Below are 25,569 nucleotides of genomic sequence, written 5' to 3' on the forward strand. Positions count from 1 at the left end.
ATTGCTAGGATAAATAGGCTCAGTAGCAGCAGACATTTCTGTCTAATCCTTTTTTGGATTTGGATTTCTTTGTCGTGTTCCACATTGATCCATATTTCTAGTGTCAAGCACCAATTCTATTTTTTTTTTATTCGGTTCCTAAAAGTGTTTCCAACCCCCATTCTCACACAGAGTGCAGCATAAATTCCCAATATAGTAAGGCAGGGGCATTTATGATGTCAGATAGTATTATTCATTCTTGTTGATTAAATACTTCTTCTTGCCGCTCTGTATAGTTCAATACCGTCCATCATCTGGCAGCTGATACCCACCGTTTCATGTACCTGACTTGTTCTTTTTGCATGTATTTGGGGAGTAACTATTCAGTTCTTCTTGGCAGAATTATTCCTAATATTATACTACCTGACTAAATCAGATATATTGGGCTTAGTGCTCCAACATCTATTATGTTACATCCTTCTTCTGGAATTGGTACTATTTTGCTTCTTGCAATGTATTAGGGAACATTCCTTCTGCTCTTCATATACTGTCCTTTCTGACTAACTCTCTTTCTAACTTACCCTATCTGTGTGAAGAATTCTATTAGATCATACCTCTCAGCCACTTAGTACAAAAATTATGGATAAAGCCAAACATAATGAAGGAACAAAAACCCAAAATAAGGGACAGATTTTAAATATTGCTTTTATAAATATAGAACATTGATAGAATAACAAGTTTTGCAGTACCATACATTTTTCTGAAACATATGAAGTCAGAAACAAAAATGTGTGTCATTATTTAGTGACTTCACTGATCAATAATTTCCCAGAAAAAAATGTATTAGATTTTTATGAGGAACATTGCAGGAATATGAGGGAAAAATCTGGACATTCTGTGAAATTCCAGACATTTGAAAAGTATGTATTGGATATTTATCCTGGCCTGCCTCTTTGCCCCTATTAACTGCTTTTTGACTGGTCTTATTTTTGTCATGTCAAGTTGCCTCCCAGCCTTTTCTTCCCTTTTTGTCATCCCTGCACTGCATTTCATTGTCATGACTGCTAATTTTCGTATATGCTTACCATATGAATTCCTGATCTCCATTCTCTTTTCTTCCTCTACTTCTATTATCCATCCCTTGCTTTTAATATGTCCATCCCTTTGTGATATTCCATTCTTTCTATTCAGTCTCCATGCTAGCATGTTTCCTTCTTTATCCTTCTATAGCCACCAGAAGTCTCTCATTTCAGCTTTCTCATTTTCTGTTTTTGTAACTTTTTTTTCCATATTGCTTCTCCACTTTCTGCTCTTTATTCTCATCATTTTTGCCCAGTTCCCCTCTAAATGTTTCTTATTTCTACTTCAAATCTTATCAATGTTTTTTTTTCTCTGTTCCCTCTATATTTTCCTATTTCTTGTGTTTTCAGCATCTGATCACAACATTATCGCATCCCAACATTGTGCCTTCTGGTCAATGTGCCCTTCTTGCTTTTGTTTTATCATTCTCTTTTCCACTTTTCTAAGTCTTTCCTGTTGTACTCCTATCTTCCATTTAGACAGATCTCATTCTATCGCCCTGATGTTACCTCCTACCTGCCATTTCTAACCTTGTTATCCTCAGCGTGTGTTCCATTATAAGCCTCAACACTCTGTTTATGCACTACCCTCTTTTCATGAACCAGTCTAACCTTATCATCTGCCCTTTTTTGCTGTCTAGAGATAGTGAACTTTTTTACATTTTCATATCTGTTGTGTCTGTTCCTCCGTATGTTTATCTACCTGCATTTACTCATTTCCTTCTTTAGGTTTCTTTGTTTGTCAATATTCCTTATTTCTTTCTATTCTTCTCTGTCGTCTTCCTGTCTTGTTCCAGATTTAGTTACATTGTCATTGTCATCTATGCATTATAACAGGTCCACAAGTCCTGCCTGCACCCATACTGTAAAGAACATCTCAAAGAAATTGTTATGGACTTAGCTTGGCACATAGATGGTACATAGGTTCCCATTATTTCCCTTCATCTTCTCTGCCCATACTATCTACTACCCCCTTGTATTTTCTTTACTCTGTCTTTACTTATTAGTAAGCATTTTCTGAAAAGAATGATGACCTCTGCTCCCTCCCCATGTGATCTGCTACTCCTGTTGGGTATTCTTTTGTAGTTAGATTTCAGGTCCCTGCCTTTCAGTGAAGCTTCTTCTCCTAGATCAGCTACATTTTGAGTTCTTATCTTCTTATCATATGCAATTTCTAATGACTATGCTCCTTTTAATTGGGATTGATCACTTTCAGGTCATGATATTTGGGATTCTTCCTTGCTGTCTTACTGTTTCCATACTTTGGGCTGAGAACTGTTCCACCATTGGGTACTCATGGGACCTACACCCATATGCATTTGCTGCCTCTTGATCTCCCTCCTGCTTGGCCTTTCCCATTTTTTGTGTGGATTTGCTTTCCATGTCTCTTCCTTTGTGCCCCTACTTTCTTTTCCTTTCTTTTGCTTCCATTGGTTATTTTATTTCTTATTTTCTGCAGTCATTATAGCCATGCCTCTTGCTCTCCGATTTCTAAGTTGTATCTCTCCTTGTGACCTACCTCCTTCCCAATGTACATGTCTATCAATTCTTTTCCTTGCTGTACCACTGTCCCTGCCTCTCAGTATTGTGTCTCATTCTTTTGGCTTCATTCATGTTATATTGGAACCCACATTTATCCTGTCCCTAGTCACTAACACAATCTGTTATGTACAGATCCGTACAACTGTAATGTCGCTGGTGTGACACTGAAACCTCCTTCTTCCTAGTGCATCCATATTTAAAGTCTTTGTCCTTACACGGAGCCAGTTGCACCCTTCCTGCCTTTGCATTAGCCATATCCTTATCCTTTTCTGTAAGATCTTTTCCTCACTCCCACTTTTGTAATTTCTTCCTAAAGAACCTGAGATGAATCCAAAATTTTGTGGGTATAAAGACATTCAGTCAATGACAATTTTCAAATAACACTCTTGCATCCATAAAATAGTCAATAAAAGAACATATTCAAGAACAATGCTCATTTCTGTCCAACAGGGCAATAAAAACATTAGTGTTTGGTACTGTTGGATGACTGCTATCTTCAGTGATCACCATAAAAATGAAAACTTTTGCTACATGCTATAGCATGAGCACAAATCTAGGAGAGCTACTTGAACATGAATAATTTGTCAATGCATTTTAAGTTAACTCATGTTGCTCAGTCTCAAAAAAAGGAAGAAGAAAATGAAAGTGCTTTTCAGTGAGTCCTTAAAAGGTCAATTCTCTGTTAAAGGCAGGTCACTGTATGAGGCAAAGTCAGGGACACATGCTTGCACTGGGATGTATTTTCACAGATCATTTCAGTTTTAAGACTTTTCATCTGTAAGCCTCCATTCTTTTTAGGGAGTCCATTTGCCCGCATGCTTCTCATAATTCCAGTTTTCCTTTCATGGCTGTAGCCTCACCCCACCCATGCTCTCATTAATGCACCCTCTTCTCTCTGTATTCTAGGCAGCTGGGTTGGCTTTTGGTATAGGATCATAGGACCAAAGGAAATTATTAGATTATTGGCCCTGAGGCCCTTACCAGCCTAGCCAAGAATTTAGTCCATGTTCCAAGAAGTCAGCACCCCTGATTCCAAGATGGCTGCCAGCTAGGGAGCACATATTTCAGTCAGTTCCTGACATATTTTTCAATCTAACTCGATCAGGGTATCAGCACTTCTGCTAATTTATCCAAAAACTGATATAAATGTCAGATATAAGATCCTAAACCAATACTGCTACAAATTTGGATAAAATATAAAGAATTCTTATATTTATCTGCAGGAATAACAGGTGCTGATCTGGGATCCTTTCAACAGTACAGGCCTCATCAGTAACTCAAAAGAAGCTACAAAAAAAGAAAGCTTCAGATAAATATTTAACTATGTACCAAATGGAAGCTCAAACTTCAAAAACAAGACTGACCAGTAACTACACCAGAGAAAGAAGTCTGTCCTAAAAGACAGAAAACTGTAAAACAGCAATCAGACTCACAATAACAAGTTGCCAAATTGAAGAAGGAACAACCCCTTTTTATGGAATAACTCAAGGCAGCTTTAGCTCCTTTGGAAGAAGAAATTCATTCCTTTTCCACAAAGCTAAATACCTTTGGAAATAATCTGGATCAAATACTAACTAGACTGGAGAAAAATGAAGCAAAGGCTGAGGCAAATGAAATGAAAATAGATGAGATCCAGAAGAAAGCTAAATCCACAGAAAAGTCAATGTATGAAATCCAAAAAAAATAATAGACTTAGAAGCCAGATCAAGATGTAACAACGTGCTAATCAGAGAGATACCAGAATCCTATGAACAAGCTCAACTACAAAATACAATAAAATAAATTATTGATTTATTCCTGGATGACAATGCTTCAACTCAGAACATTACTATAGAGAGATTCCATCGTGCCTTAAGAAAATCACAAACCCTAGAGGCTCCAAGACAAGTATATGTGAGAATCTTGAATGCATCACATGCAAACATGTCATACGAACTGCCAAAACTAAAAAAAAAACAAATTACATGAAAAGGAAATAAAATAACACTAGATCAAAATTTATCCTTAGCCATTAAGCAGCAAAGACAAGAAATGTCACCCTTCTGTGCATACTTAATAAAGCATAAGATAAAATTCCAAATGAAGTATCCTGCTGCTTCCTTATACTTTCAATACAAAGGCTGCTCACACCAAGCGAACAACAAAGATGAAGCAAAATCTGCCTTTTCGAAGGCATTCAATGAAATTCCACCAAAATAATCAAAGTAATAACAAAAAATGTCTCCAATAATATTAAAAATCATTATAGTACTGCAGATTATTTCAAAATCGGATTGTTGCATAAGTCCCTAGTATTATACATTTAATTTAAAGCTAAATAAGGTTCTTACCTGAGTATTGCATGAAAAAAGTCTCTATGTGCTTTTCTTTCCATTGCAACATTCTAAAGCCATTATTTCCAGTATGCTGGACCAGCCTGATGCCATTTTAACCTTTAACCCTGCGTCACGCATATGATTCAACTCGAGTGATATCAGAGCCAGCACAGGTCTATGGCAACCTGTGGGATCCAAAATTAAAGGAAACCATGTTGCTACAACAGAAGAACCAATCAGACATGAGGTTTGTCATCCAGGAAGTAAGGTGAAGCAAGCTGATGAAGAAAACTGCCGAAAAATACACCCAAGCACCAGATTTTAACTCTAACTTCATGGACAACAGGTGCTGTTCGCTGTAAATAGCTGAAGCAGAAGCAAAGAAAGACAGAAAATAAAAGAAGGAAGTAGCTTAATAATAAATGAATGGAAAAATCTTGAAAGTTAACTGAAGAAGAATGAGGGAAAGGGAAACTGTTATCCAGTTCTCATTAGAACAGTATGTCTCATTCAAAGCAAGCCTCACTGGAATGGAAAAAAAAAAGAAGATGACTTAATGTGACACTGATGTTCTATTTATGAATCTATGATTTGTTTTTTCTGTCTCCCACACCATCTTAGTAGTACTATTGATATGCTTCTCTTGGCAGTACTATTGATATGTTTTGCTTGGCAGTTCTATTGATGCTTCCTAATGTGTTTGTTTAAATAGTATTGCATTTCTTACTAGAACTGGCACCTGCACATTAATTAAGTTAAATAGATCTCAAAAGGGACGCATTGTAATGTTTCAGCCCATCATCCCAGCCAACTCGTGCCAGGCTAACCTCCTGAATACATACAATAATGTGAACTTTTTGTGCTGTTTCTGGTTATACTTAATGTATGTAAATACAATATACACTTTCATTTATGGTATTTATCGGCATTAGTTTGCAGTGCCTCTGTGTGTATGGTCACAATTGTAAGGCCTCCCAACACAAAATAAATAAGTATGCAAATTAAGGTAGTACTGGTACAACATAGTAAATACTTCAACAGTGTGTCAGTTTATAAATAATATACCGAGTTTTTAATTCCTTTCTTTCAAAAATTTGTAGTAACCAGGTAACCCCAGGAAGCCAACCCCAGCTGTAATCTCTTTAATGGCGTTTCAACCTTTCATATGTCATCTGCATTGGAAATATTGGCATATTATGGTAAATAAGTATCAATGACAAATTATTAAGCAAATTACATTTCTGTTATGGAGGAGTTAGAAGTCAAAATTGGTTAACTCACTCTAATATTATGGTTACATTACAAACAGTCATGTTGAACTGGTATCATTTGGATGTGTAGAGATAATATGAGCACCAAAGTATAGAGTGTATTGTTACAATTTAATGCTTGTTATATTCTATATTTAGCAAGTTTTATTGGTATAGCTGATTGGCAAAAATCTAGACTTCACAAGTGTTCAAAAACTCTATTTACTTCCAACACTTATGTTTCCTCAGCAAGATAGATGAAGCTTGGAATTTATGCACTACCCACTGAGATATCTAACTTTTAATATAGTACTTTCAACTGCTTACAATAAATCTCAGGGTTGTTTCTTATTGTCAAACATATGAATTTCCACTGTATATATTTATTCTTAACTCCTAACTGGGTTAGTAATATTTAATTACTTATAATGTAAGGCTGCTGACTGAGTAGTGAGTACCTTGTCAGAGTGGTGGTGTTCCTTGGAATGTTAATTGTTAATTGTATAATAGCTATAATTGTTTGTGTTTTTAAATGCTATAAGTTTAGCATTATAATCATATTAAATGTTTACTTGTCAAATTCCTCTCTTTCAGTAGGTAGTAGCAGTAAGTAGTTAGGCACAGAGGAATTTCTGAAATAGTATGTTGTCACCTTTTCACAACATACATTACATATATTCATCACTTTTCACCAAACACCCTTCTATGGCACCTACAGATATTACAATATCATAGATATCTAACCTAAAAGTCTCCAGGATGATTAGTGCAGCCTCATGGAATATAAATGGCATGCAAAACATAAAAAAGAAAAAGCTACTTATGCACCTAATATATTAAACAAATGCTGACATAATTTTTTTACAGGAAACACAAATGACCAAAGAGCAATGGGACAATAAAAAGATAAATACATCAAGTTAACACATAAAATAATAGCAGCTAGGGACAGTACTTCTTCTAAAGGAACACTCATAACAATTAAAAAATATTTTAAAGGGAACATAATCAAATATAATATTTATAGAAAGGCAGGTGGTGTTATTTCACATGCTCACACCCAGCATACAAACAACCCTTGTTATTCTGTAACTTGCATGACCATTGCAGCTATCAACAGGATTTTTTGATTGAAATTTATAACTTGATACTAAAGTCCCCAAATCATCTGCTCATAATTGGTGGGGACTGGAATATAACAATAAATTCAAATAAAGACAGATCGAGTAAGAATAATAATCAATCACCCCAAGCCACTATTCTTCTGTCTGAACTAATTGAAGATTTTAACCAGGTTGATCCCTTTGAGCAAAACAACGTAGATAACTTAAATAGCAAATATACATATTACTCCCCCTTTCACAAGACATGGTCCAGAATTGATATATTTCTAATTTCTAAAAGCTTGACTTTAAATGAAGTTCAGTATAACTCAGAACCAAGAGCATTGTCTGGCCACTCAAAAATGAACATAAAAATAATACAAAATAAATCAAATCATAGTACATATAATACATCGAACTGGACCCTCAATACAAACCTAACTTAAATCAAAGAAGTGGAACAAGAAATTTTAGAATCCCTCTCTCAATTAAATGAAAATCTTGCAACTACAAATACTCCTTTAGACATTCAATGGGCAGCCTTCAAAGCTATAGCTAGGGGTACCCTAATAGAAAAGCAACATACTATAAAAAGATAAATAGAGAAAAAATAAAGTAACTTAGAAGGCAAGCTAAGACAAGTTGAGTTAGAAATCCAAAAGAATAACACACCTAATCTTGAGAGACAAGTGGTAAATCTACAAAAACAATTAAATGAAATTCAGACAAAACAATATTCATTCCTAGAACTGAAAACATTACACAAATATGTGGAATGGACTCAGACCCCCTCCAAAATGCTAGCCAGAATTATCAACATCAGAAATCCCCCTTGTAAAATTGAGGAAATAAAATATAAAGAAAAAACTCTTAACTCAGGAAAATAATACAAGCTTTTGAAGAAATGTTCCAATCCATTTATGGTCCACGTGATCATAATCAGGACAACCTTTATCAAGATTTTGTGGGCAATGTAAAATTCCACCATATTAATGAAACTCAATCAAGCAACCTAAAAACTCCAATAACAGTAGAGGAAGTCAAAAAGGCTACTGAAAAGCTGAAACTGGGGAAAGCTCCTGGTCCGGATGGATATGTGGCAGAATTCTATAAACACTTCAAACAACAAATCTCACCAATACTTGTTAAAATATACAGCTATATAATAGATTTTGGGATATCAGACCAATATATAGACCATTTTTATCCCAAAACTATACATTGATTCAGCTAATCCAAATAATTTTAGACCTATAGCTCTGATTAACATAGATATGAAAATACTTTCAACAATTCTAGCACATAGGATACAAAAAACTACTCCTTCTATAATATCTCCAGAGCAATTAGGGTTTATGAGTCAGAGACAAGTATGGGATAATGCCCTTACCATTAACACCCTATCCCACCTTTGTATTAAGGACAAATCCCTTAAATTTGCACTATCAGTAAATGCTACAAAAGTGTGTGACAGAGTCAACCAAAACTTTCTCTTCTTTTTACTTCTTCAATTTGGATTTCCATGAGAATTTATAAAAATGGTCAAAACAATCTATAATAAAGCATCTATGACACTCTATATTAATAAGAAAACTTCAGTCCTGATAAAAATAGTAAATGGAACTAGACAGGGCTGCCCACTCTCCCCATATTTGTTCAATCTCTATGTAGAAGCCCTATTATTATTAATCAGTCAAAGAACATATCACCATTTTATTTCACTATCAAAAATTCAAATAAGATGATATTATTATTTATTTTCATTTCCCTAATACTGATCCTGGTAAAATTTTAGATTCTATAGACCAATTTTTCAAAGTATCAAATTAGGTTCATAGTAGGTTCATAGTTTAGTACTAAGCTAACTGCCCTTGCGAACCATTTCAAGCTTAGCCAATTATCACTTGTGAGACTCAAAACCTGCACCTTGTATTTGTAAGGCAAACACCTTAGCCATTAAGCCACCTTCCCAACCTTAAAATTATGCAATTAATCCTAACAAATCAATTATATATCCATTAAATCCCCTTGGTCATAAGGAATTTTATTTTCCAGAGACTAAAAAGAAAGTGGAATACACTTTGAAATACTTAGGTGTATTCATTGGTCAAACACAATCAGATATGATAAATAACAACATCTATAAAACTTGGTCTAATATAGTTTGCAATATTGACAGATGGGAAAAGCTTAAGCTTTCTACCCTATTGAAAGCTTCAGTTGTCAAAATGAACATACTCCCTAAATTTTTTTATATCAACTGTACACCACATTCACTAAAATTCCTATAACTTTTTTCAATAAGTTAAAAGTTTGATTAGCAAAGTTCATTTGGTAGCAAAAAAGCACCAGAATCAGCTACCATAAACTAATGCTTCCCAAAGAAAAAGGTAGACTAGGCCTCGCCCTCCTTCCAACTGTACCATGAAATCATTAATGACAGTCGCATTATTCAAATAGCAAACTATGACCAACTGGGGAAAGACTGGAATCCACTATGGATTAAATCATTTAACCAAGATATAATATCAACTAAAATTAATCCTAGAGCTATTTCCTTCCTAAACCAAGAAGCTCTCAAGATTTTGAAAATTCACCCAATCTTATTAACTAAAAGTGAAATTTTCAAGAAACTATTAACATCACTGAAATTAAAAGACACTATCACTCTTTTACAACGAATACATAACAATCCCAATATAAAACTTGTCAATTCCATGCTAAACTTAGACAATTATCCCTAATTAAGAATCATACAGTATGGGACATTTACTGATTACAGAACCTATCAATGGATGATATCATGACCCGTCTAAAAGCAAGTAATAAATATCAATTAATAATTAAACCAATTTTATACTTCATAAATAAACTAACTATGGGCATCATAGTTAATGAGCAGGATATGAAATTAGCTCAGCAGATTAAAAAAATGCTTTTATACAAAAAAAAAATGCTCTCAAACACCTATAAATTAATAAGTAAGATTAAATTTCAAAGTAGAATTCTTTTTTCAAAATATTGGGATGTAAAAAGTAGCAACATGACAGTAAATCAGAAGGAGCTAGCCATTGTAAACACCATGAAATTAACACCTTTTAAGAAACTTATCTATACTCGGATCATGATTTTAATAATGCATATCACACACCTGTCCATCTTAACAGATTCAATTTTTTTAATTCACCCTTATGCCCATTTTGTCCCAACATAGAAGCTGACATTATTCATATATTCTGGAGTTGCAAAATGGTATACGAATTGTTGTGCTCACTAAGATCTTTGCTAGAAAAAACAGGTTACTCAAAATCTACTCTGTCATGGAAAACAGCTATATTACATATCTTTACGGGCAACATCAACAGTCTCATCAAGCACATTGCAATAACTATATGTGCTCTATTAAAATCTTATATAGCTAAAAACTGGCTGAACAGACAAAACCTTATGTGGACAGAGTTTAAAAACATAACCAAACAACACTTATTGGCTAAGAAACTTTATACAAAAATGCAAAAGAACCTAGCATACTACCAAAACTATTGTAAAATCCTGATGGATATACTCGCATGAATTTTAAAATATGTTGAAGATACATAAAGTCCTTAAATATATTACCTAGTCAAAGGTAGAAACAATATGAGTAAAGGTGACAACTTATGTAAATATGTATATATTTTATAGGTAGTTATAGTTTCTCCTTTCTTTTTTTTTTTTTTTCTTTCTTAGGATGTTGCTATGTGATGTTGAATTTCAAAATCATTTCCTTGGTATTGCAATTATGTGTAGGCAATTTACTACTGTGTATTCTTATCTCAGTGTGTGTCACAACAAAATCTCAATAATAAGACATTTCTTTACTGTAAATTTTATTCTAAATTGTAGTATATTGTATTAAAACGTTTTAATGTCCTGTTGTAAACAATCTGCTCATAATGTGTAAACAGATACATCATAGTTGTGTTCTGTTTTCTTTTCCTTGTCTTGAATATATAGAAAACAAATAAAATGACATTTGAAAAAAAAAGAAGCCAGCAGCCGATGCCACTGTCCAGCAGGGACACAGGTGGAATCCCAGGAGTGTATTTTCTGTATAAATAAGTTTCAATAGCTCTGCCCATTTAACTCACTTTTCCCCAGTGTCGGTTACTCCTTATATTGCTTTTCCCATTGTGGGCTGTACTATTTTCGAACTTCTACCCCTTGGGTCCTTGGTCCCCAGCCCTGTCCCCTTTAGCTTCTTGACATTTCATTCCCCAGATGTTTGTTTGCTCACTGCATACTCATAACCCTTGACTGCGCCTTTCTGCTCTAATGTTCAATCATCTGCCCTTGCCTTCATTCCTTATTCTCTACCTGTAGTGGTACTTCCTTTTGCAATTATCATGAGTTGGAAAACAACAGCAGCAACAAATTAACTAGGAAAAAATCCTGAAAGTTACTGTGTCTGCCTTCCTTACACACTAATAATAAATCAGGTGTTTTGAAAATTGCTATGGGACTTTGCAGTTGGTGTTACATTAAAGAACAGTACCTTGTGCAATTAGTCAGTTTATGTTTACATTTGCCTTCCTGTTCTTCTCCTCATAGGTGCTCACTGCATTCTGCTTGATTGGGACTTTTACTTAGCAGTTCCTTGCATTGCTGTGTAGTACAATGATCCCTGGGTGAATGTATCATGACTAGTCAGAGTCCAGGATAATGTTAACCAGCGGTTTAATCTAAAAAGAAAACACTTATGATGAGAGGTAATACCATGATACAAAATCAAATGACATAGACAGGAAATGCGATTGTCATGATTCCCTTGGTACATTTGCTAGAACTAATTGAATTTCTGCATGAATGGATCATGCATTAAATCAGACATTTCCTTTTATTCTTTCAGTTTTGGACATATGTGCCCATTCTATCCAGTCACCCTTACTTCTGCTGAGCAGCTCGGCACTCCTATTTCTGAGTTGGACCAGTCTTTCTTTCTTTCCATTTTCCATGATTTCCCTGTTCCTGATGTTGCTTCTGCCAAGTCTCCTTCATGCTTGTTTATTTCTTTCCACTGACTTTCCCTAGTATCCAATAATGTTGTTGTTTCTACTGGTGCTCTAACTTTTTTCTTGGTTGCCCTAGTCCTACGATTTCAATTATTTTGTTTTGTTCTTTACTACATCCCATTTCATCCTTTGGAGGCCCTGTTGTCTTCTCCTTGACTTTCTGTATGGTATTACTCCACTACTCCTTGCCGTACTAATTGCTGAAGATCCCTTTTGCATTTATTCATTCAGCACCCATCCTGAGTTTTACTGGGTTCCTGCATTTCCTGATGTTCCCTTTATCCATTTGCAGTGTGCTCTGGTCTGTCTCTTTTGGTGAGTAGGTTTGCACTCATCCTGTGAAGCACCAGAGTACTTTATTTGGTATTAAGGTTTCTTACCTTCATTTCCAGGATTTCTTCTATTTCTTATTAGTAGCTTTCCTATGTATTATAGCCTGAATTTACCCCTCTTTTTCTTGATTCCTTAATTATAACTCATAGATTCATAGGTTCAGAGTAGATTGCTAGGCTAGCAGCCCCAGAGTCTTTAGACGCCTAGCAATGTTAATCCCAAATTGCCCTGATTGTCCTTATTAAGTGAAGACACTTTGCAGAGCTAGTCTATGGTCAACAACTATTCCTCCTGTCCATGAGGGACATGCGTGCCACCCCTGGGGTGAATTTGTGGTCTACCACCCATTTGTGTAAGTTGTGCTTGAATAAGGTCAGTGAGGAACTTTACGGTCTCTGTTGCTGCAGTCTGACTAAAGAGTCTGAGGAGTCTGCAGTTATTCATGATTTCTATGCTTTCTGGACCTATTACATTTCTTTTCCAGGCATTACAGATATGTAGGAGAATGGCCTAGACATCATATATCTTGGATGTCCACTTGGACCCTGCTTTTTTCCCATCCTGCATGTTTTGTTCACATCTAAGTCCAGATTCTTGTGAGCTTCATACGTGCTTTTATCAGATTCTGGAAAAGGCTGTACAGCTCTTCAGTTGCCACTCTTTCAGTAATTCTTGTGAATATCAGGTTCTCCCTCTTTGATCTGTAAATTTATGTAATTTCCTAGCTTTTCAGTCCATCCTACAAGATCTTCATTTAGTCATGTTCCATGCCAACTGGTCATCTACATTTTGTGTTTCTTCTTTGAAGTTCTGCAGCTCATCTTGTATTTTGTTAGTTTTTGCTTCTGGGCCTCTGTTGTTTCCCTTAAGAAGTTCCATTGCTACCTCAGTTTTGCCTGGCACACAGATTCCTTTCTTTGTTTCAGATGATTTAAGTTCTTTCTGGTTTGTTTAGGCAGTTGTTTTGACTGACTCACCCAAGGAAGGCATATTTGCTCTTATTTTACTAGCTTTATCTGCTTGTTTTGTTAGCTGTGCAGCACTAGTCATAAGGTGTTCAAAGTTAATTTTCCTGCATGTTGCAACAAGATATACTGCATAAACAGCACACACCTCAAGTATTGCTTCTGCATACGAAGTCTTTTACTTTTTGTGTTACAGCTTTAATTATGTATAATTATTAGTGCATAGTAGCTTATTATAGGTTTGTAGACATAGTTAAGTGCTTACTTATTGGTGATGTTTCAGTATGACATATTTTGTTTTCATTTTTTTCCTCTCTTCCAGGTGTAATGAATTGCAGTATTGTGGCATTATGCATAGTTACTTAATCTGAGTGAGTGATTAAAGATTGCCTAGTTTTGTATGCTTGTGACCAGTGTTTGTTTATAATTCCCTTCTTCCTCTTCCCCTACCTTTCCTGCCTTCCCTTGTACCTTTACCTGCTCTTTCTGACTTTGTGTTGCACACCTTTTGGGTCTTCCCCATTATTCATTTAGACGTCTTACCTGATGAAAGATCTATATGATGAACACTAGAGAAGACTGCATACCAGTTATGAAAGTGTGTCATTTTATCAACTGCTTTCTTATTTTCAGAGCTAAAACTTTAGTAAATTCTGGCAAAGGTCTGTGGACATGTCTCATATACACTGTTAGGGCCAGGCACTGAGTAAGCTGCCTCTAGAACTTTGATGGTCTAGGTATCTACTTTCAGGTCAAGGTAGACCCCATTGGAACACTTTTCCCTTTTTTTTGGATAGCCATGATCTTCATTTACCAGGGTATTCATACTTCTTTTGTTTCTGTAACTGTAATTTTCTTTCGCTCATCTGAAGCTCTAGGAATGGGCAGATTGATGGATGCTCTGTGGTGTATGGAGTGAACCAAGATAAAAGACCATTCTTGAGCAAACAGTGACATAACTATAGTCATATCTTAATTCACATTTTTTCACCTTCTTGTATTATTTCTAGTTTTGTGAATATGTATAAAATATTAATACTGTTCATATCAGCTATATTTACACAATGCCACTGTTATGGACTGTTTGCAAACAACACATTGAGGGCATAGTTTTTGTGTGTACGCCCCTAAAGTCATAGATCTTTATATTGATTATAAACATATATGTATATATCTATATCCATATATCTGTGTGTGTATATATATATATATATATATATATATATATATATACACACACACACACACACACACACACACACACACACACACACACACACACACACTTTTTTTTTTCTTGTTGCTGTCTTTGGTAGATTTTGAGGCTTCAGGTATGATCAGGAATGTGTCTTGGAGGTAATTTCTCAGGAGTAGAGGCACTGTGGTATATTCATGGAAAATGTTAAATATATAGGTGCATCTCTTATACAGAAGTATAGACTCTGGAAATTAAGGTGCACCTTTTTATTGAAATAATTCAAGCTTTGTAAAGCTTAAATAATTAAAACACTCTCTAAGGTCTTATAAGGCATGGGTATAGCAAATTCAGCCTCTTCAGCTTCTTCAGTGAGAAGTACGTAAATGGTGGTTCATAGATTCATTGGGATGATATAGCCAATAATTTTGGTTAGATGAAGGTTATCACATCTTCCGTAGACATTTCCTAGACAATAAGTTCTGGATGAATTCAAATAATTCAGCTATTTTCTTGAATTTTTTTGGGAAATCTAAGAAGTTAAATCTGCATAATCTACCACAATTTCTAAAGGGTGACATCACTGTGGGTCTGGACCCTGCAGTGGACAGTATTCTTGCAGATAAATTAGGAATCACAAAGGTTGATCAATGGGTGGTTAGCAGCATTGCTGAGCATGGTTTTTGAAAGGTCATGAGGCTCTGAACCCATTGGTAAGGACTTGATATAGCATAGCTCCCTCCATGTCAGTAGTAACTGGAGTAGATTACTGGCTAATTAGCACACAGTTTTTGCAAGGAATGATTGTAACTAAAGTCCTGCTACTATCACTCTCAAGTTTTGTTCAACACAATCAGAATATTAGAAAGTGAAGTTCAGTCCTTTAAGCTGGAGCTTTAAGATAGTATAAAAACATGAGGAGTGGTTTATAACATTTTGGGTAACTTGGGATCTTCAAGAGGCTACTTTTAATGGCATTGGGTTTTTATTTTTAAATAGAGTTAATACAAATTATTAGCAACTTAAAAAAGAGGATCAGGTCACTAACATGCACTGTATTGAATAGCTCAAAGCCAAGGCATATGTCTGAACCCCTCAGCTTTCAAAATCATAGCAGGGGGGTCATCAAAAATCACAGGAGAGGATCCAAAAGTATAGCACTCAAATTTTACACAGGTATACATTTGCATTCCTGGGGTTGAGTGCACAAATGTGCAAATTTAACTTTTTACCAGGTATGATCTATAAAATTAGAACCCTTTTGGCCCTAACAGATGAACACCTACATAACTCTACCAGCAAAATGTATTCTTACTGCATTGTAAAAAGTTATACATGCCTATTTCTTTTGTTTGCTATACGTGCCACTTGTAAATATAGTTTAATTAGCAGAATCAGTATAAACTTTGCATATTTTTAATTGTCCACAACATGGTTATGGAATTTTCACTAAACATACATTTATGTTGCAGATAAATAAAAATACAAAAGACAGCTCAGCCTAGAACTTATCCTGAACTTCAAGCATTTCTGACAGATCTACATAAGCTATTTTTTTTTAGCCATCTGAGCCATTTTTAGTGTGAATCCTCCATTCTCTGGAAAATAAAAAAATTATCATTTCAGTTCCATGCAGTACGTAGATCCAGTTAAGATCAATATTACAAAACTGTTTTGCCACCTGACGTTTCCATATTTTACATAACACATATTGCATTTCCCCCAGTACCATATCCTTCCTGTTTATGATGACATTATAAAAGTTTTTCAGGGGAGAATTAGACACACAACACCCTCATATAACCATCAGTTATAGCCACTCACTTGTATGATTGTTTGTACCTTAATGTATACTTATAATGAAAAAAAAAAAATAAATGCATAAATAATAGCACAAAAATATATTTCATTTTGCTGCTTTCAGAACCACAGAGTGCAACTCACTGCAACCCCCATGCCCTTTCAACCACTTATTCCTAGAATCAGGAATAAAAACAAAAAATCAAGTTACTAGTATAGCAGGTTTTGCATTAGCAAGCATTTACAGAAATATATGAAGTCCAAAACTAATATCTGTCATTACATGATGATTGCAATCAACAACAATTTGCCAGGAATCCAAGGATTTTATGAGGATCTGACCAAAAATATGAGGAAAAGTATCGGCCTAGAAATGTATTTTATCTTGTTGTCTGAATCACACAGTGCAACCCCACAACTTCTTAGCTAAGAATCACAAAGAACCATAGTTAGAAACATATCTTAAATATTGATCTTGCATACTTAGAATGTTATTAGCATAACAGTTTATGAAGGATATGAAGTCTGAATCTCACATATCTGTCATTATTTAATGACTGCAATCCACAATGAATTGTCAGAAAGCCATATATTTTATGAAGAACAGGCCAAAATACCACCTGACTTCTTTGCACAAGAATTTCATCAAAGGTAAGAAGACAGAAAACACATTTAAATATTACTCTAATTCACTTAAAAATAATAGAACAGATGGTGCTCTGTCAATGCATTATATATATATATATATATATAGACTGCTGTTTTTCATAACATATTTAGGTTGCTGTTTGGTCCATTCAATGTCTGTAGTTTGCTTGTAAGTAGTTTGCTTGATTATTCCTTCTGAAATGTTATTCTTGTGTATCCTGTCAGTCAAGATGCATTGATTCTTACTTAAAACATGCATGTTTTCATTTTTGGCTCACTTAGTATCGAACGGTCCTCTGCAGTCAATGCACACAAATTACTTTAAAGGCCCTTTTGTGAAAGGTTGAATATATTAATCAAAGAAGATAACTGTGTTCATATTAATTTTTAATTCAGGAAAAGTACTACAAATAATAAATGGTTAAGTGCATTTGTCCTAATGGACTTGATCAGAATCATCCAACAAACATTTCAACACTTTTTAAATACAATAAATATATGACACATGATAGAATCCAATTATTTTTTAAGGAAGTAGAACATAAAAAAGATTTATCAGTCCTCAAAATACAGTCTAAAATTTAAAATATAAAATTTAAAATTACTTGTTGTACCTTGTAGAACAGGTGAAGAATCCAAACAGAAATGTATAAAAAAATCTGTTCATTTAAAACACTTAATTTCTAAACCCAAATGGTTGCACTCTTTCTCTCCTTTTCACATTACTTCTACCGGAGTTCCCCAAGGATAAATCTTAGGCCCCCTCGTGTTTAGCATTTTTATTAATGACTTTCACTCCAGTCTCACTCATGCATCTGCAGTTCAATACATGGATGATTCTACTATTATCTGCTCTGGTAACTCTGAAACTGAACTTCTGACCATCACTCAAAATGCTTTCTCTATTACCTAAACCTGGATGACAAATAATCACCACGGCCTCAACCCAAATAAAACAAAACTCTTGCTCTTTATGCCCAAAAAAAGTACCACCATTAATAAATCTGATTTCATAATTTTCTCCTCTAACAAGACTGCCTTAGAGGTAGTTTTCCATACTAAGTTACTTGGCATAACCTTAGATGACAACTTAACCTTTGACCAACACATCCACAACACCATCAAAAAAACACACACCAAAAACTTGGTACCCTCTACCGACATAAACACTTTTTAAACTACTCTACTAGAAAAACACTTGCCCAAACTTTTCTCCTACCTTCTCTTCTCTATGGTGCCCCCATTCTGGCAACCATCCAATTGTCATTAAAAAATAAAATGGAGAGCTGCTATAACAAAATTGCTAAATTCATTACTAGAGCAAAATATTCCTCCCTCTACTGTCACTCATTACAATCCCTGAACTGGCTAGAACTCCCACAACACCTAACTTACATACAACTAGTCACAGCACACAAATACATCTAAAATTCCTCCAAATGCCCAGCTCTTGCTTCACTTCTGACTCTTTATCAACCAAAGCGACCTCTAAGATCTGAAAATCAATCACTTATCCAAGTTAAGAGACCAAAACTGCCTGCAGGCCAATACCTTTACTCTTTCACTGTAGCTAATCTCTGGAATGCCCTTCAACCTTCTCTCCGGACTATAAATAATGCCCCATCATTCAAAAAATCACTCTACCAACATCTCTCCTCTCATTGGCTATGCCCTTGCACTATGTCCAATTCCTCAGTCACCTGATTATTAACCTGACTCATCTCTCAGATACCCACACCCTTCTTCACTCTCCCTATTGCACTCATCCTTAATCACAGCACAGTGTGCCTCACCCTGCCCCACATGGTGTAAGTGCAGATTATCATTATCTGTCTGATCTATTGAATACCTGCCAAGCACCCGAGTCTTCCACAAAATGTTGCTATACATTGCCTATGTTACTGTGTCACTTCTGACGCCTGTATTATTCTATTGTATATTGTTAAATGCTGTTATTACTCTTGTATATTGTTAAATGCTGTTATTAACTCTCTAAATAATCTCTTAATTATGTACATTGTTTTTTTTGGAGCTTTTCTCCCTGGGCCTCCAATGAAAATGGGCTCATTTCAGCCCAGTGGACTTTCCTGGTTAACCAAAGCAAATACATAAATAAATACATTAATAAATAAACATATTATTAAGGTAGCATAAAATGATACTGCATTTGCAATTTGGCAGCCCTTTGTTTAAGAACAGATGTAACTGAAACTTGTTCATTTAAACCTGGATCACTGGATTCATTTAATCTTAGTTGCCAAATAAGCTCCCTTAGTTCAATTTTTGTTTCCCATAAACCCCACTGGATAAAAAGTGGTATAATTTCTAGGATGCCAAAAAGATATTTGTAGATTAATGTGTGCTTACATAATGAATTATTTGAATTCCTTTTGGAAATGGAATGCAAATGCTCACAAATTCTTTTCAAAACTGTCTCTTAGTTTTACCTGTCTAATAACTTGAGCATCAGTGGAAAACAGCTATGTTGACGACTCCTTTTGAGGCAGAATTCCCATCTCCTAGAGGTATTCTTCAGGGGGGGGGGGGCGTCCAATCCTGATTTTTTTTTCTGTGCAAGAATGTAACTGCACTGGCTACAAGTGCCATATTTCCTAGTACCTTTTTTATGTTCCAGGAACAATGTAATTGTATTGATATTCAAAAAAGCACTTAAGGAAAGTTCTTACCAGTTTTATATAGCAAAGTAGGGGCATTACCTAATGTCTTATAAATCTCCTCATTAGTCTTAAAAATGTTCCAGATCTTAGAAATAATGTCTTGTATCTTTTTAGAAAAAAACACCAAACGTGATTACTAAAGAATTAGAGAAAGCTGAAGTGCTCTTGTGGAAATTGTTTCCATACAGCGAGGATGGTGGGCTATTAATATCATGTACTAGTAAAGGTTTAAACCTAGCCCCCCTCCAATGTAGTAAAATGCCATTAGTTATATCGTTCAACAATTTAAAAGGGCACCTACCCCCTGTCCAAATACATGTCGGTCAAAAGATTGACCTCAGTCCTAAAAATATTAAAACTAGAACACATACAGGCTGATCTTGCTAGCTACCCCTTGACTATATTTCTCTTGATGTGTTTTGGAAAACTATTGTAATCAATGTAACTGTTAGAGAAAGTAGTTTTTCTGAAAATCTTTGAACAAAAATAGCAGTTAAGTTAAAAAAAACCACAGTATACTGAGTGAAGTGCCCCTTAATAAATCAATATCCAAAGAGCAAACAAAAAAAGGGTACACCAAAGCAGAAGATGACAAATAACTCCAGTCTTCACTTCAAAAGTTTAATGAAATAACACGAATGCAGGATCCAAGTGAGCGCTTTCACGTTCAAAAAACGTTTCATCAGACTTCAACGTTTTTCTGAAAATCTTTGAACAAAAATAGCAGTTAAGGTTATCTTCAAAAATGGTAATATACAAATTGTCTATAAAATCCATGGAATGTTGACTAGTGAATGTTAGGAAGGAGGTGGTTTTATTGATGTAAAAACCAAATTCTTCCCTTTTACTACCCAAATACTTCCATAAAATAAAAAATGTCATCAAGGAAGCAAAAGTAAATGTGACAATGTTTTTGGTAAAGGGATCCCATTACAAAACCCTTTTCTCAAGTGTACAGTACATGGTTAGCATACATTGGGGCACAACTCGCTTCCATGGCAACTCCCTTGACCTGGCAAAAATATTCACCCTCAAAGTATATAAAGTTATTAAGTAACATCAAATCCATAAGTTCAGTAATGAAATTGATAATTCGACCCTCCAAATTTGTTAACTCTGTAATGGCAGTATAAAAAATCTCAAGCCTTGGGTAGTGAGGTATAGAAGTGAATAGGTTAACCACATAAACTGTGGAAAAGCTGACCAAATTCCTATAGAGATGGCATTCAATTTTAGCTAAATAATTCCAGGAATCTTTGAAAATGTACTCAACTGGAATAATAGACACTTTAAGAATACAATCCCCATAAACTGCAAGTGAGTAGTTTTAGAGTTATGCGCTGCCACAATTAAACATTAGGGAGGAGACATAATATACGTTTGTTACTTTTGGTATACTAAATTTGGTCAGTATAAGGGGAGTTTTGTTAACCAAAAAATTGTACTTGTCCAGGTAAATAACCCCCTTGTCCCAAAGTATCATCAAGAAAAAGATCAATCTTCTTATGTGCTACAGAATGTCATTTCGAGAGACAGATTTGTTTTTATCAGTACCCTGTAGTGTATTGCACACACAACTAATGTAATCAGTTTTGTCTATTATCACTATACCCTCTCCCTTGTCAGGTTTCATCACTCTTAAAGAGGTATCCTTTCTCAATCTTAACAGTAATTCCTTTTCTTCTTTTGTGAGGTTGTAATATCTGGGTAATTGAGACTGTTGTAAACAGTAAAGATCCTTTTCACAGGATTTTTCAGAAATAGCTACAGTTGGGTTGAGTGGTGGGTTGTATAGACTCACCTTCTTAAGGACATTATAGGATAATGAAGGGGGGGCAACTCTCTGTCTCAGTCTTGTTGTTGTATTCAATTGGAAATTGAGTCTGTGTGTAAATAATTTAAGTTTAGTAATAGATTAAGCAATGTCCATACTACTGGTGGGAACAAATTTAAATCCCTTATTACACAAGTTAAAACAGGCTTTAGTAATCACAGTATCACTGTAATTCAACAGTTTGAAATCGAAGTAAGAAAACACTATACCCCCATATGTACATTGTTAATGTTAAGGAAGTTGTTCAATTGGTCATAACAAGTGAGTTCTATCTGATCCAATTTTTCTTCTATTCCCCTTGCCCCATCTCTTGTTCCTCAATCTAGAAGAGGCCAGTGAATGCTCTAAAAAACTCCCTTCCTTGTTTTGATTCTCAGTCCTTTCAGATCTCATTAAATGCGGAAATTTGTAACTGTCCATGGAAATATCCAGTGGATTTTCAAAAGATGTGGTGTTATGTGTACACGTGTTATGGGAAGAAGACTGTACCCTAGTGGTACTATCAAAATGGTCACTACCTGATACAGGATTCCCTTCACTGAAGAAATTCTGTGTATTACCACCAGGTTGATGGGATTTGGGGACAAGGTAGGCTTTAAGGATGGTTGACATAATCTGACAAGCCTCTCATTAATTTCCTTTGCTTGCTATTAAGGTTAATTTGTACCTGTTCAAATTTCTGAAAAAAACGCTTCATATTTTCCACAGTTGTCTTCAAAAGACAAATCATTTGTAATGTCTTAGTGTACAACACTCATCTCATCAAAACAGTTTTAATACTAGAATTGTTGAACTTGATGAGAAAAATGTATAAGTTCAATTTTGTAACACAACAATCCAAACAGAACAAAAAACTGGTAAGGTAAACCAAGTCCAGGTCCCTGATAAACGCCAGCCGAAAAACCAGCAAAATGTGAAAACAACTCAATTTAATAATCCACAAGACAAAAAACAAAAAACAAAGAATTCGTAAAAATTGCCATAAACACTTCCACTACTAAGCGCTTTCACCCGTTGAACATTCGGGCATCTTCAGAGTAGTGAAATCACAAAGAAATCAACTGCCTTAAATAAATTCAAAACGTCCCGCCCTGTAGCTCAACCAATCAGAACAAAATGTACATTCTTAAAATATTCAAAGTAGTGTCAATTCATAGTAAAAAGCATGTTACAAAATATAAAAATATAAAAATGTGTAAATCTATAAATTTATAAACCACATAAATAAATATAAATGTATATATATATATATATATATATATATATATATATATATATATATATATATATATATATATACTAAATGTTATGTGTATAAAAAGGTCAGTTTAAACAAAACTAGATCTATATTTTAAAATACTAGACAATGATATGAACTCATTAATACCAGGGGGTCTAGATGCATCTAATCTAAGTTGCCACAGGGTTTCTCGAACTTCAAGCAAAATCTTAAAATTGCCCTCTCTATCATTGTCGGGTATTCTGTCAACAACAAAAAATAAAAATTTGTTGAAATTCTCACAGTTAACACTATGCGTGTAGAGGGCATTACTTGACCTCTTGTTCCTAATGTCCCTCAGGTGTTCAAGAAATCTTGTTTCCTAATGGTCTTACCTACATAAAATATAGGACAACTAAGACATGTAGCGATATAGACCACTCTCCTGGTATTACAGTTGCAGTACCCTGGACACTTAATAGATCTGTGAAAGTTCTGAACTACTACGTAAGGACCATTATTGATGTACCTACATACACTACACAACCCACATTTATTCATTTTGGAGTTTCCATAAGGTCCGTTCTTAGAACTTTCTCTTTCCATCAACTCTTTCAAATTCATCCCTCTGCTAAATGTAAAAAGCGACAAGTTACCAATAACTTGCTTAGTGTCATTGTCCATAATGTATTGCCATGTTTCTCTTAAAATTTTTGCCACTCTGTCAGCATACCCATTAAAGAGTAGTATCATAGCTCTTTTAAAATTTTCAAACTCAGTAGAAGGGGTTCTGTTGACAGGCCTATTGGTCTCTTTTATTAATCCATCTAACAGGATCGGTCTAAAGACTAAACGCCTTTTACCACCAACCTCATTTTTGATGTTAATCAAAAAATCAAGGGGATAACCTCTATCTGAAAACATGTCTACTAAATTCTCAATTTCCATATCATATTTGGCATCTTCGCTAATTAACCTAGAAAGCCTGACCGTCTGTCCCTTCACAACATTCTTTTTTTGATAGAGGGGATGGCAGCTTTGGAAGTGCAAAAAACTATTTGAATAAGTTTCTTTACGAAAAATATTAGATTCTAATCTAATCACCCCTTCACTCACACTAGTATAAAGTGTGATGTCAAGATAATTGCACCTATTACCGTGTATCTTGTAAGTAAATTTGAGAAAACTAGTAGTATTGTTGAGATATGTATTATGTCAACTGGTCCTCTCCAAAAAATTAACAAATCATCAAGGTACCTCAAATAAAGTGACACGTACTTCATATAAGTTGATGTGAACACTTTGTCCAATTCCTACTGTGCTAAAACAAGATTAGCATAAATTGGCGCACATTTTGCGCCCATGGCTACACCTGTTACTTGTTTATACAGTTCACCCTCAAAAGATAAAAAGTTATTGGATAGAATAAGTTCCATTAGATCAACTAAAAGTGACCGTTTCACAGTGTGCATGTCACAAAATTTTTCAATACAAGTTCGAAACATTTCTAAACCTTCCACCTGAGGTATAACTGAAAACAAGTTGATAACATCTATTGTCACCATAATGAAAGGGCCATCAAAGTGTTTTTGTCTAATAACATCCAAACAATGCCAGGAGTCACGCAAAATATGTGTGAAATGATTGACAATGTTTTTACAATAAAAGTCCACAAAGGAAGCCATAGCTTCTGTCTTGGAGCCCCTAGCTGAAACAATCGGGCGACAAGGTGGATTACGCATATTTTTGTGGATCTTTGGTATTCCAAAAATAGATGGCATTACAGGAGCTTCAACTGATAAAAAATGGAAGTCATTGTTGTCTATAATACCTTCCAATAACCATTCATATAAGATCCAATCAATTTTGGAGTAAGCCATATTCAACTCATTACGTGACACCCTAGTATAAGAGTTAATATCATTGAGTAAACATGACATTGTATTAGAATAATCAGTAGACATCATAATCACAACTCCCCCACCTTTGTCAGGTTTCATCACTCGAAACTGATTAGAGGATGTTAACTCATGTAAACAAAAACATTCACCTGCGGTCAAGTTATCTGCTTGGTAATCAGTCGATCTACTCAACCTTCTAATCTGCATTTCACACATAGACTCAAAAACATGAATGCAAGGGTGGGTTGGGGGGATAAATGTACTTTTCCTTTTAGGCCGTGGAAATTGTTTCTTAGACAAACTGGGATTCTTAAAAAAATACATCTGTAAATTTAGTTGTCTAGTGTACAACCTCAAATTAACTAACATTTTAGATACATCACTTCTAAACTTTGGTACAAAAGTGAATCCCTTCTCAAATAATGAAAGATGATCTTTGGTCAACTTAAAATTAATAAAATTGTATAAATAAACATTATTAACCTTCACAAGCTTGCACAATGTGTCATCAGCATCAAAATCAAGGTTGCAATTAAAAGTCCCACCTGGGTCATTTCCTGCTAACAAAATAGATGTAGAATCTGAATTAAAAATATAGGTGTCACCAGTAAATTGAGATTGTACCTGTGGTGAATGTGATACGGAGAGACCAGCCTCCTCACTGCAAACCAAAAAGT

Source organism: Protopterus annectens, chromosome 1.part0, assembly GCF_019279795.1.
Source record: "Protopterus annectens isolate FY-2018-M chromosome 1.part0, PAN1.0, whole genome shotgun sequence".
Classification (NCBI taxonomy): domain Eukaryota; kingdom Metazoa; phylum Chordata; order Ceratodontiformes; family Protopteridae; genus Protopterus; species Protopterus annectens.